The sequence below is a fragment of the Durio zibethinus genome, chromosome 11 (genome assembly GCF_047325235.1).
Source record: "Durio zibethinus cultivar Kanyao isolate XHJ-2024 chromosome 11, ASM4732523v1, whole genome shotgun sequence".
Taxonomy (NCBI): domain Eukaryota; kingdom Viridiplantae; phylum Streptophyta; class Magnoliopsida; order Malvales; family Malvaceae; genus Durio; species Durio zibethinus.
In genome coordinates this window covers 17113548-17125316 of record NC_143172.1, presented here as the reverse complement: position 1 = coordinate 17125316, position 11769 = coordinate 17113548, and positions in this window count along the sequence as shown.

Genomic DNA, 11769 nt, shown 5'->3' with positions numbered 1-11769 from the left:
TAGCATCATAATTGATTTTTAATTGTGGTACCAAGGTGTAAAAATAGCTACACACTCATACAATACCCAAGCTAAAGCTAAAAAGATGGAGTAAGACAATGCAAATCATCTTAAAAGGATAGAAAAGGCTCATGAGGTACTTGAAGAAAAGTTGAGCAAAATTCTAAAAGCCCTGAAAAATGTAAACAGAAGAAAGATAATAAGGAAGATACCTCATCGAAAGCCACTGAATCAATATATCCTTCAAGTTTTAATCCATAATAGCTCAAATTGCCCCAATCTTCCAACCTCAATAGATAACTTTTCCAAAGTACAACTATCCAAGAATGACTTATGCACCTAGTCATAAAAATGTATAAAGTTATAACAATCTTATTTTTATCGAAAGGGTAGTTAAGCCCATTCAACTTCTTATTTTAGATAATGCAAAAGAGAAAAAAAAGTCGTAGACAGTTATGTCCTTAGAAAATTTTAAGAATGATCAAGTAATGAATAGGCTCGAAAAAAGATTATGGGCTATGGAAAGAATTGATTTCTATAAATCCATGGATATAGTGAGGCTTTATCTAGTACTAAACGTAATAATGCCATCTAAATTCAAAGTACCGGAGTTCAAAAAGTATGATGATACTAAGTGTCTTATCACGCATATTATAATGTATTGTCACAAGATGACGGCACATGTTAATAATAAAAAGTTGTTCATGTACGTCTTTCAAAAAGTTTAACTAGGTCTATAGAAGGTGGTATGTTCAATTAGACGAAACCCGTATAAAGACATGAAAAAATTTGACCTAGTCCTTTATTAATTGATATTGCCACATCATTAACATGGCTCTTGATCTCTTTTTCTTACAAGGAACGAAAAAGAAAGCATCTGAATCTTTTAAGCAATATGCCCAAAGGTGGTGGGATGTAGCTATTTAGGTACAACCTTCTTTAATAAAAAAAATTACAATGCTGTTTGTGAGCACTTTAAAGTCACCATACTATGAAAAAATGATAGAAAATATGACTAAGAATTTTGCTAATATGATGATTTCGAAGAGATGATAAAAAATGTCATAAAAAATGGTAAACTTAAAGAAATAGAGCCTTCTAAAAAAGTAACTAAAAGGAAAAAAAATGAGGCTCAAGTTGGGACTCTTAAAGGGTAGCAATTCAAAAGCTACTCTCGACCAAGCTATCCCACATACCATCACATAGTAAGTCATGCTTTTACCTACCAATCAACTATATGACCTTTTTATCCATCATCACTAAGGTCTCATGTTTCTTCAGCTAACACAACAAGTAGTGTTCAAGAACCACGAACTAAAGAGAGACCTACATTCGACCCTATCCCTATAAGTTACACTGAACTATACTAAAAACTTTACAAGAACCATCTAATTGCTCCTATCCTTGTTAAATAGCTTAAACTTTTTTACTTTAAATGGTATGATTTCAATGCCTACTGTGACTACCATTTTGGAGTAACGAAATACTTTATCAAAAATTGTATTTTTTTCAAGTATAGGGTGCAAAGCCTGACCAAAGAAGGGCTAATAAGCTTTAATACCAGTGAAAATTTAGTATCCAATGTCAACGAGAATCCCTTACCCAATCATACAGTCAATGTTTTGGACGAGGGTAAAAAACATGTGAAAAGAAGAGTAGAAAAGATTAAAATGTCATTTAACTAGCTCTATGATGCCTTATACGAGGTTGGATTGATACAACCAATAACCTCACACACTTGTATGAGAATATACATCCCCAATCAAAAGTGTAAGTATCACAGTGGAGTTTCGAGATATTCTATTGAGAAATGTCAATAGTTTCATCAAGAGGTACAAAAGTTAATTGACTCTTACCAAATAGAGTTATATAAAAAGTTAAGAGCCTCGAAAGACATCAAGATGGCTATGACAAACAAATGGGTGCCAAACCTATCACCATACGTTGTAAGAAAAAACCACAATTAGTTAGGAATAAGTTTGTTCCCAAACTAGTAGCTTTCAAAATCCTACGCCCATTTCCTTACAAAAATGAAAAAATGATGCCTTGGAGATATGAGTGTGAGGTGATGACTTAGGGGCAGCAAAATGATATGCTAAAATCTAAAATTACCAATATAATAGGTGTAAGAGGTATAACTAGAAGTGAAAGATGTTATACTTTAGAAACTTTAAAGAAAACAAGAAAAAGAATAGATTGAACCAAAAATTCTAAAAAAAGATACTCCAAAATTTATGCCTAAAAATGAGGCCTATGAGTTTTTAAAGCTAGTCAAGTATAACAAATATTTTATAGTGAAACAACTAAATAAGATGCTAGTTAGAATATCTCTACTATCGTTTCTTTTAAACTCTAAACCACATCATAATGCCTTGCTAAAAGTATTGAATCAGGCTTATATGACCCATAATATGTCTGTGGAATATGTGAATCACTTGACGGAGAATTTAGTGATGTCACATCATATCTCTTTTAGTGATGATGAGATTTTACTTGAAGGTAGAAGGAACACCAAGGCATTGCACAACACCGTTAAATGTAAAGGGCATATAGTAGCTAAGGTCTTTATTGATAATGGATCAACTATTAATGTCATACTTGTGCCACTTTAGCCAAGCTACCCTTTGATAGGTCTCACATCCAAAGCAGTTAAATGGTGATCTGAGCATTTGATGAGACCATATGAAAAGTCTTAAGGGATATTGAGTTACTATATAGATTGGGCTGTATGTCTTTAACATAAATTTCAGGTCATGGATATCTTTCATCATATAGTTGCTTATTAGGAAGGCTATAGATCCATAATACAAGCACCGTCCTTTTTTCACTGCATTAAAAGATCAAATTCAATATGGAAGGATAAATGGTAATTGTGGCTGGAGAAAAAGATTTATTGGTGACACAACCCATAAATGCCTTATATGTGGAAGCAGTAAAAGAATCATTGGAATGTTCTCATTGATCTTTTAAACCTGTTAATGTAGTAGGTGAAAGACTCAAATTTAGCCAGATTGTGATCAATCAAAGGATTAACAAGGGTTGAAGTATTAGGTTTAGCTTGGGCAAAAGCTTTCAAAGGATAAAAGAGCTTCATAAAATTAAAGATTATAGTTGTAGATCAGGATTAGTTTATAAGACAGAGAAAATATAAAACAACAGAAGAAGGGCAAAAAATGAACTGATAATCATTCCCTATTTAAATGAAACTTTCATTCTTGAAAGATAAATGCACCCGAAAACTAAAGAAGACATAAAAGAAAAATCAAAATGGGAAGAAGCTTTTGCCAAGTTATCCATTCATATAATGGATAATGAAAGTCAAAATGAGAAAGCTTTGGTTTACCCATGCCTACTTGGCTATGAATTGAATAATTTGAGGGTCATCCAAATGCCTGTTGTTTCTGATTTTTTCTTAATGTAATGACATCTCTTAATTGCTTATGCCCAAAAGCATTAGAATGAACTCCTATATTTGGGCCTTTTATTTTTTATTATTTCAATATAAGTAGGAGCATACATTGTGTCCATTTTTTCTATTCCATTCATTATTCCATCAAAGTTTCTTGCCAATATTTCGTATTTCATTAACTTTTAGGTCCCTAAATGAATATAAAGGTAATCATGATAATGATCCGGGGTTTAATTTTAAAAATTTGATTAATATTAATGAACTTAATACTAAAGAGGACTCTAAAAATATACTTTATCTCCAGATTTAATAAGGCTAATTGAGCAGAAAAATAAATCTATTCAGTCTCATCAAGAAGTTATTAAAATAATCAATTTGGGTGATGACGACAACAAAAAAGAAGTCAATATTGGTAATTCACTTTCAATAGTTGATTAACAGCGGTTAGATGATTTGCTTTGAGAGTTTGTAGATGTGTTTGCCTGGTTCTACCAATATATGCCTGGGTTCAGCATTAAAATAATAGAGCATAAGCTACATTTGAAATCGAAATGCGAGCTGATGCAGCAAAAGTTGAGAAGAATAAAGTCAGAGATATTGTTGAAAATTAAAAAAAAATAAAAGAGCAATTTGACATAGGCTTTCTACAAGTGGCCAAATATCCTGAATCGGTGGCTAATATAGTACTTATCCCAAAGAAAGATGAAAAAGTATGAATGTGTGTAGATTATCAAAATTTGAATAAAGTTAGTTCAAAGGATAATTTTTTTTACCTCACATAGATAGACTAGTGGATAATACAGCCCGACATTCAATGTTCTCTTTTATAGATGAATTTTTTTATTATAATCAGATAAAAATGGCTCAAGATGATATGAAAAAGACCATATTTATTACTATGTGAAAAATTTTCTACTATAATGTCATGTATTTTGGACTGAAAAATGCTGGAGCAACCTATCAAAGGGCTATGGTAACACTCTTCCATGACATGATGCATAAGGAGATTGAAGTATATGTGGATGACATGATCACCAAATCTCAAAAAAGAGAGGATTATATAATCAATCTCAAAAAATTATTTGAGAGGCTAAAAAAATTTTAGCTCAAATTGAATCTGACCAAATGTACATTTAGAGCCAAGTTAGAAAAGTTATTAGGATTTATAGTCAGTGAAAGAGGAATAGAAGTTGACCCGGATAAAATTCAAGCCATTTAAAATTTATTCCCTCTAACCACACAAAAAGAGGTTTGAGGTTTCTTAGGCAAATTAAACTATATTTTTCGATTCATTTCTCAACTCACTTTTAAATGTGATCTCATTTTCAAACTCTTTTGGAAGAATGACCTCGATGAATAAAATAAAGAATGTCAGAAAACTTTTGATAAGATTAAATAGCACTTATCAAATTCCTCAATATTAGCACCACCTAGTCTGAGAAAACCACTAATTCTGTACATAATGGTATATGAGAAGTCAATAGGATGTGTACTAAGTTAATAAGATGAATCTGGCAAGAAAGAGAGAGCTATTTATTACTTGAGTAAAAAATTTACAAAATACAAGTCTAAGTATTCATAACTAGAGAAAATATGTTACGTTTTAGCTTGGATAGCTAAAAAACTCAGGCAGTACATGTTTTACCATACAACTGGCTCATAGTTAAACTGGATCCCATCAAATGCATCTTCAAAAAGCCATCACTATTAGAAAGAATTACAAGATGGCAAGTGATGCTTTTAGAATATGACATAGTGTATGTAAGCAAAAAAGTAATCAAAAGAGGTGTCATTACTGAATTTCTAATAAATAGAGCTATTGATGATTATGAACCTATGAAGCTTAATTTTTTAGATAAAGAATTATTGGCCATCTCAAGGTTAGAAACAGATATGGAGAATGTATTTCGATGAGGTTGCCAATGCCATAGGGCATAAGATTGCAACAGTTTTAATATCTCTAGTAGAATATTACTATCCTGTTATAGCAAGATTGAACTTCAACTGCACCAATAATGTAGCTGAATATGAGGTTTATGTTATAGGACTACATGCTACTTTGGACAGAAAAATTGAAGTGTTAAAGGTATTTGAAGATTTAGCTTTAGTCATTTATCAGCTAAAAGGTGGAGACAAGGGATTCAAAACTCATCTCTTATCATAAATACATCTTAGAGCTATGCAAACAATCCAAGGTAATCCAGTTTGAACACTTACCTTGTAAAAAAAATCAGATTGTAGATACCTTGGCTACCTTAGCTATAATGGTATAGATCGATGATACTACTAAAATTTAGCCTATCAAACTAGATATCAGGGATATGTCAGTGCATTGTGCCAACTTGAAATAGGAAAAAAATGGTAGTCCCTAGTATCATGACATTATACGATATCTAAAAATCATCAGTACCCAGATCAAATAACAAAAAATGATAAAAGAGTTATGAGAAGATTGGCTATAGGATTCTTTTTAGACGGAGAAGTTTTGTATAAAAAAAATAGAGATCAAATGTTACTACATTAAGTAAATGCCATGAGCCAAAAAAATTATTGGAAAAGTCCATGATAGCGTATGTGGTATACATACAAATGGACACAAGATGGCTAGATAGATTATATGAGTCGAATATTATTGGCTAAAATGAAAAATGATTGCAATGAGTATGCTAGAAAATATCACAAATGCTGGATTTATGTTGATAAGATTCATACTTCGCCTAGTGCCTACATGTTATGGCACCACTTTGGTCATTTTTTATGTGAAGAATGGATGTCATTAGTCTCATTACCCCAAAAGCCTCAAATGGGAATAGATTCACTTTTATGATGATTGATTACTTCACTAAATAAGTTGAAGCTATTTTTTTCACAACTATGACTAGATTAGTGGTCTACAAGTTCATCAAAAGAGAGAATCTGTAAATATGGGCTCCCAAAAAAAATTATCTCAGATAATATAAAAACTTTAAATAGCAAGATAATACAATAAGTATGTGCTCAGTTCAAAATCAAACACCACAATTTAGCTCAATATCGCTAAAAAAAATAAGGCAATAGAAGCTGCAAATAAGAACATCAAAAAGATTCTAGAGAAGATGACTAAAACATACAAGGTTTGGCATGAGAAATTACCTTTTGCTTTACATGTGTATCCAACCTCTATGCGCACCTCTACTAGGGTAACTCCTTTTTCTTTAGTTTATGAAATAAGCCGTATTACCAATAGAAGTAGAGATAATGTCCCTATGAGTTCTAAGAGAAGTGAGATTAGAAAAGGATGAATAGGTCCAAGAGCACTATGAATAATTAAACTTCATTGAAAAAAAAGATTAGTGGCGCTCTATCACGGCCAATTATACCAAAAAAGAATAATGAGAGCTCATGACAAAAAGGTCTGACCTCGTCAATTTTGAGGAAAAGAGTTGGTACTGAAAAGAATTTTTTTAAGTCAACATGATGATAGGAGAAAATGAACTTCAAATTAGGAAAGACCATATGTGGTAAAAAAAAGCTTTTTTGAGAGGAGCCTTAATCTTGTTAGAAATGGATGGAGATGAACTTCCTAATTTTATTAATTTTGATGCTGTAAAGAAGTACTTTACTTGGCCAAAAAAATAATAAAAAATAAAAAAAGAGAAAAAAAAAGTTCAAGTTGAAAACCTAAGGGCAGCTTGAACCCAAAAAGGAAAAATAAAGAAGAGTTCAAGTTGAAAACCTAAAAAGGGCAACTTAGACCCAAAAAAAGTTCAAGTTGAAAACCCAAAAACGTGATTTTAGCCAAAAAGAAAAAAAGTTCAGAAATGTGGCTTGAATTGAACGAAGGCACTCGAATGAATAAAATATAGTGTCACTTGAAAAGTATACTAGAGACAGTGAATATCAAAGAGCTTTAAGGTGGCAGGGCATCGTATTTTGATTGAGTTTTTGAAGAAATCCAAGATTGGTTGTCATGATTATCTAATCATTTGTCTTAGGGCATTGCTACCCCAAATAGTTATCTTTATACGTTTTCTTTTTTTTTTCTATGTCATAATTTGTAATTTATTGCTTATCTAAATAAATGATAGTCAACCTATTTTCCTCTTTTAATTTTATACATTACCAACATATATTTGTCCCTTCTCTTTATACCTTGCCATAAATAGAAAAACTGCATAATTTGCATCTCATATTTTAAAATTAAGATAACGATCAATAATTGAACAAAGTCATAAGAAGTTGTGTGTTACTTTGAAGAATTAAAGAAGACAAAGACTAAGGATGAATTCCTCCAAATAAGAAAAAATCATTAACTTCCATAACCTTTTTTGGGATGGAGATAAATTTTCGGGTAATGAAGGATGGTTTCTTTGCCAAATGTGTGCAGAAATGAGAATTTAGAAACCTTAGTACCACGATTAATGTTTCATTCCCATCTTAGATAGGGCATGCACTTGCATTATTTTATTCACTCACCTTATCTTGGCTCACTCTAGATCATTTCTTATGATTCATGGTTTTCTCTCAGTCACTTGATCTTAGCTTAATCCAAATCATTTATTATGATTCATGATTTTATCCCGATCATTTATTTTTTACCTTGACTCAATCCTGATCGCTTCATTTATGACTCGTAGTTTTATCTTGGTCACCTAATCTTGACTCAGTCTAGATAATTTCTTATAATTCGTGATTTCATCTGGTCATTTATTTTCGACTTCAACTCAATCCTGATCACTTTATTTTTTACTCATGGTTTCGTTCTAATCACCTAATCTTGGCTTAATCTTAATCATTTCCTATGATTTGTAGTTTCATCTTGGTCATTTTGAACCTCGACTCTATCCTGGTTGCTTCATTTTTTACTCGTGATTTTGTCCTGATCACTTGATCTTGGCTCAGTCCTAATCATTTTTCTGACTCACGACATCATTTTGGTCAATTTCACTAAATGATTGGACTCAAACAAAATGGGTGTCCAAGTTTTTGCATCATCCCTATATAATAGTGATGTGTAAAGAGGGACAGTGGTAGACACCCATTTATGTCCTGGCCCAATTGAATTGATTTTTTTTATTATTATAGTATATATTATAATATAATATTATAGTATTATTAATATTATTATTGTACCATATTATTATTATTATTGTTGTTGTTGTTGTTATTGTCGTCATTTTTTTCTTTTCATTATTTTCTTCTTTCTTGTTTGATCCAACCCAAATGTGAACAAGGAAATCATGAAAGCTAGAATTAGGATCAGAATCTCACTAGCATGGTCAAAGTTTTTAATGCAAAATTGTATCAATATGATTGCTGAAATTTTAAGACCTAAAATCATATTGGACAGAACTCAATCCTAAGATTTAAGCCTATGATTGATTCTGTCCATTTTTTAAAATTGGTTTTAGAGTTGCATATAAATTGAACTAGCACTAAAAGGGATGAATACACAGAGATTTTTAGTGAGAAAAGTCTAGAAAAATTTTGGGCAATGGGAGTATTCTGAAATTTTGATTTTGAGATTTTGTTCGATCTGAAGTTTTTAGGTTTGATTTTAGGTTTTCAAAGTAGGTTTGAGGTTATGGAGAATTTTAGGAGTGATCTAGACAAATTTGGGAAAATCTAGGATTTTTTTGGAAAAAACTGTGTTTGGATGAATTTTTCAATGAGTTTTTAAATTTTTCGATTGAATTTTTTGGCGAGATTGAATTTTTTAGTGGGATTCTGGTGGTTTTTCTAGAAATCGATCAATTTTTCAATTTTTGATTGAATTTTTTGATGACTTTTTTCATAAATCGGCAAGTTACCTAGTTTTCAATTGAAGTTTTCGGTGGTGTTCTTAGTTGGGTTTTAGAGAGAAGGTAGAGATAATTCCATTAAAGAGAGATAGGGGAGGAGACTTCTAAGCAAAAGGCACTGAACTTGACTTATATACTGCCTTTGCATGACATTGTTTTGGTTGACTCAGGATCTACATAAACCCGAGTTAGGATCCGTGTGCCAACCCACTTCAACTCGACCCAAATAGTAATGTTTCTTTTTTTTCTTTTCATTTTATTTTTAGATTTCATTTCATTTTATTATTTTTATCTTATTATTTTTAGTTTTATAATTTTACTAGTTTTCATTTTTTTATTCAATATTAAATAATAAAATAAAATATTTTTTGAAAGAACAGAAGAAGCTAAATAAAACAAATCTTTTTAAGTTTTCAAAAAAATATTTATAAAAAAGAAATCCTTTCAATAAAACTATAATAAAATCTTTTTTTCAAATAAAATTCATACAAAATAAATTCATGAATTCTACCAAACTATTAAGGGAATTTCATGGATTTAATTTTTTCAATAGAATTCACCAAACTATTGAAAATTTTCGTAAATCAATTTAAAAAAAAATAAAAAATAAAATTTTTTATCCTTTAAACTGTTGGAGGATTGCTTTTCGAATTAAGTCCTACCAAACTATTGATGACTTTACTAATTTTTTTGAATAAAAATACATTAATAAATCCAACGACGAAGCCTATTCATAATGGGACACTAGTTTCTATGAATACTCCTGTGGTGAAAAAATTACTTTAAATTCCTACCAAACTATTGGGATAATTTTGAGACTAATTTTCAATATGAAATTATTTGATAAATTATAAATATTTTTAAGGTTTGAATAATTTGATATCAAACTGGTACCCTCTTTTGAAAAAATGCTATGAGGGTGCTATAGCCTTTTTTACACGTAACCATATTCCCAAGCCTAAAATCTAGGATCACAAATCAGAATCCATTTTAGGTGGCCAATCATACCTAAACAAAAAAAGATTGGTAACAACACTTTTAACCCATATCTAGCAGTAGGTCCACGGATTTATACGTGGCGACACTCACAATTGGTGAGGGACCCAACAATATATATATATCACAATAGCTACAATCCTCACTAGGTGTAAAGAACCCAATCCAACAAGAAACAAAAAAAAAAAAAAAAGCCAAGAAGGGAAAATAAAAAGGTTGTTCAATAAAGAGACAAAGGATAGAAAAAAAAAGAGAAAAAAAGAATAGGAGAATAAAAAGAAAATAAGAAGAGAAGAGGGGTGGCACATTGGTAATAAAGCTGATGACCGACAACTGAAATGAGGTTTTTAGGCAATATGAAAAGGTGTAAAGGTAAATGAGAAGAAGGAGAACAACATATTAAAAATGCAGAAGGATTGGATGATGGAATGATGAGATCTTGTGGTTTGAAGTTTTGGTTTAAATTTTTAGATCTAGAACTGTAAGGGCTAATTTGGAGAAACCTGAGTTTGGATCTTTGATAATGAGGTTGAAGAGACATTACAGCAAAATTTTTAGGACCCAAGAAACACTCGTAGGCAAGTACTATAACGAGTGCAGTGAAATAGCTATTTGGGCTATTACAAGGGTGGCTTATGTGGTTGGAAAAGTTTTTGAAAATGATTTTTTTAAAGAAAGGAATATAAACAATTTCAAAAGAACAACTTTTATAAGACAAAAAAGAATACAAAAAAAAAAAAAAAACTAGTGAATGAGACCTGACCCAAGCCGTGACTTGACCTGCACCCACTAGAATTAACCCCAGTTGCTATGGCCCGATTGTTGCCGGCTTGACTTAATTGCTAAGCTAACTCGACCCAACCCGATTCAATTCAAACTAAACTTGGGCCTATTAGATTTGGATCATCTTTCCTTGGTGGATTTGGTTGCAAGCCCAAGATTTTGTTAGGTATAATTTCTTTCTTTCAATTTTCTATATCAAATGCATTTTTACGAACATACATATACATGTCTAAATATAAGAAAAAAATACATGTCTTAAAAAAAATAATTTTTATGAAATTAAAAATTATTAATGTTTATCTTAATGTTATATTTTTATATACATAATTTTGCTAATGGAATAATAATAATAATAATAATTATTATTATTATTATTATTATTTAGGAGATACAAAATAAGTTAGTATTTTTAAGAAAAAAATGATTTTGGAAACACTACCTAAATATAGGAAAGAATTCAAATTATGTTTTGAAATATTAATTTTCTCAAAATTTATCTAGATATTAGAGAATTAAAAAAATTTTCCCTTCACAAAATAAATAAAAATTGTTTCGTCCTTAATTTTCTTCTTAAAAAGATATCATGATAAGAAGTAAGATTAGATAAATATAAGATAGATCAAATTGGTCATTTAAGCCTTTTAATTTATGTTTGCATCATTTATATGTCTCTTGTTGTATTATGCTAAAAAATATGTTAATTTGTAAATGATGATTTTGAAAATTAATTTTTTAGTAATAATAGTTGATATTTCTACATAAAAATAATTTTTGAAACTCTACTTAAATATTGGAGAGCTT